The sequence below is a fragment of the Gopherus flavomarginatus genome, assembly GCF_025201925.1.
Source record: "Gopherus flavomarginatus isolate rGopFla2 chromosome 11 unlocalized genomic scaffold, rGopFla2.mat.asm SUPER_11_unloc_1, whole genome shotgun sequence".
Classification (NCBI taxonomy): Eukaryota; Metazoa; Chordata; order Testudines; family Testudinidae; genus Gopherus; species Gopherus flavomarginatus.
In genome coordinates, this window is record NW_026114602.1 from 1396425 (window position 1) to 1399705 (window position 3281).

The following is a 3281-nucleotide window of genomic DNA, read 5'->3' on the forward strand; positions in this document are numbered from 1 at the left end:
AAGATTTTGACATGACTACAACCATACATTTACTCGAGTAAGGATGTGGGGAATGTCTCTAGGTAATCCCTATGTATTAATATACTGACATACTCACAATGACTAGCAACTTTCTCTTTAAGTCCCTTCAGTTACAATGAGCCATTCCTGGAGTAAGTTCCCACCCAACATGAATAAGAGTGAGAGATAGCTGACAAAGTAAACAGCAAATATTTCTCAAATAGTAGTCAAGTTCTGCCTGGAATTTTCAAAGGAGCCTAATGGTATTAGTTCTCTTAAGATCCATTCAAAATCCTAACTATGGTTTCTATCCCACTGAAAGATAAAATGTTGGGATTTTCAAAAGAACATCAGTGATTTAGGAACACAAATCCAATTGAAAATATATTGGTAAATCCTCAGGAATGCTTAAATAAATTAGGAGAACGAGTCCAACTGAAAATCAGTGAACATTGGCCATAGGATCTTAAAAGTCACTCTGGCAATTTTGAAAATCTACCCCAATTTCCTATTCTACTTAACACCCTCATAGATAGCACTGTGGTTCTTCCATATTATGGTCTCATTCTAGTAAAAGATTTCCATACGGCTTTTTTCACATCTTTATTCCTTAGAGTATAGATCAGAGGGTTTAGCAGTGGGGTAATGACACAATAGAATACAGACACCACTTTGCCTAAACCAAAGGAATATATGCTCGGAGGTCTGACATAGGTGAAGATAATGGTCCCATAGTAGATGGTCACCACGGTAAGGTGAGAGGCACAAGTGGAGAAGGTCTTTTTCCGAGCTTTGGCAGATGTCAGCTTCATGATGTTGGCTATGATGTTAACGTAGGAAGATATGGTGAGTAAGAAGGAGCTCAGAATGACCACAGAACTGCAGGTGTATCCAATAGCCTCTTGAATGTAAGTGTCAGATCAAGACAATTTGAAGATTGGGTCTGAGTCACAGAAGAAGTGGTTGATTTTCTGAGGGCCACAGAATGAGCGCTGGGAGATTAGAATTGTGGACAAGAGTGGGGAGAGGAAGCCATCAATCCAGGAACTGGCAGAGAGGTGGAAGCATAACCTGTGGTTCATGATGGTAGTATAACGCAGCGGGCTGCAGATTGCTAAGTAGCGGTCGAAGACCATGACGGCCAGGAGGAAGTAGTCAGTGGCTCCTAGAGAGAAGAAGAAGTAAAACTGAGTCACGCATCCATTTACTGTGATGGTGATGCTCCTGGACAAGAAGTTGGCCAGCAGTTTAGGCACAGTGATCGATGTTATCATGTTATAATTCCCCACTCTGAACCTTAGCGTCCAAAAGATGGGGTACCAGCATGAATTCCTCTAAGCTCAATTACCAGCTTAGTACTTGTAGCGCTGCCACCAACCAGGAATTCCAGTGCCTGGTACACTCTGGTCCCCACAAAACCTTGCCCGGGGACCCCCAAGACCCAGTCCCTCTGGATCTTAATACAAGGAAAGTAAACTCTTTCCCCCACCATTGCCTCTCCCAGGCTTCCCCTCCCTGGGTTACCCTGGAAGATCACTGTGATTCAAACTCCTTGAATCTTAAAACAGAGAGGAAAATTCACCTTTTCCCCTCCTTCTCTCTCCCCCTCCCAGACTCTCCCTGAGAGAGAAAGTAATCCTAACACAGAGAGAAAATTAACCTCTCTCTCCCCCTTCCCTCCTTTCTCCCCACCAATTCCCTGGTGAATCCAGACCCAGTCCCCTAGGGTCTCACTAGAATAAAAAACAATCAGGTTCTTAAACAAGAAAAGCTTTTAATTAAAGAAAGAAAAAACAGCAAAAATTATTTTTGTAAATTTAAAATGGATTATGTTACAGGGTCTTTCAGCTATAGACCCTGGGAATACCCTCCCAGCCTAAGTATAAATTAAAATCCTTTCAGCAAAATACAAATTTGAACTCCTTCCAGCCAAATACACATTTGCAAATAAAGAAAACAAACATAAGCCTAACTCGCCTTATCACCTAGTACTTACTATTTTGAATTTATAAGACCCTGTATCAGGGAGACTGGAGAGAAACCTGGTTGCACGTCTGATCACTCTCAGAACCCAGAGAGAACAAGAACCAAAAACTAACAGCACACACAAAACTTCCCTCCCTCAAGATCTGAAAGTATCCTATCCCCTGATTGGTCCTCTGGTCAGGTGACAGCCAGGCTCACTGATTTTGTTAACCCTTAACAGGCAAAAGAGATATGAAGTACTTCTGTTCTATTAACTCTGACTTATCTGTTTATGACAGATGTGTACCAGATCTCTAGGAAGGAGAGATTCCCCAGGAAGAAGTACAAAGAGGAGAACCTGGAGATTCTGAAGGCTGCTAAATCCCAGGAAGGTGAATTCCTTCACTGTGGTTTGGTTTGCTTTTTCCATGGCTGCATAGTGGTTAATCTGGGTAGAGGGGATGAGATCAATGGAGTGATTTAACACTAGCAAACACTAGGTAGTAAATAGAATATTCCCATGAATATAAAATAGAGATGGACCAGAGCCCCAGGTCCAAACACTGTCAGACTAATCAGAAATTGATATCCTGATTTGAATATTGTGTTTTGCTCTTCAGTCTATATGATGAAGATCCCAGATAGGGTTACTTTCAAACTCTGAATCCATTGTAGATCGGAACACCATGCCAGGTTGCAGGACTCTTTATTTAAATTGGGAAGCATTGGCTTATCTGAATGTATCCACTGACCTCATGTAGATACTGCTCACTCCTGTGATGAGGAGATTCACAGTTCAGCCTTTCGGCATTTTAGGTCAATTTCTAATATAAGCATCAGTGTGAGGTACCACAATTCAATAAACATGTTTTGGATCTGATTCGTGGTCATCACTCAGACCTTATTCAAAACTTTGCTGACAATGGTATTTAGGTGCCAAAAGCTGCAGATCAATGCCGAGTGGAATTTGCAAAAGTGCCTAAATGATTTAGGCACCTAACTCCAATTAACATTCTGGGAGTTAGATGACTTAACTCATTTAGGCACTTGTGAAAATCTCACTTGGCACTTATCCATAACATTCAGTGCATAAATATCTCAGAAACATACATACACAGAAATACATAAATTGGCATATACACAAATAGACATTTGCAAACTGAGAAACAAACCCAGATACACAGATAAAAACAAACCATTGGGCTATAGAATCAGTGCACCCCCCCCCCTTTGATAACACTCTTTGAAAGGTCTTGGTTTCATCTCAGTGTGCTTTTTTCCTCACAAAACTGAATTATTGTTTTCCAGCCAGCCCT

The 3281-nt window shown here is 41.2% G+C and overlaps 1 pseudogene; it reads right to left on the bottom strand.

The window, feature by feature from the left end:
* Positions 1–554: 554 nt before the first annotated feature.
* LOC127040894 (olfactory receptor 11L1-like) lies at positions 555–2395 on the bottom strand (annotated as a pseudogene).
* Positions 2396–3281: the final 886 nt, after the last annotated feature.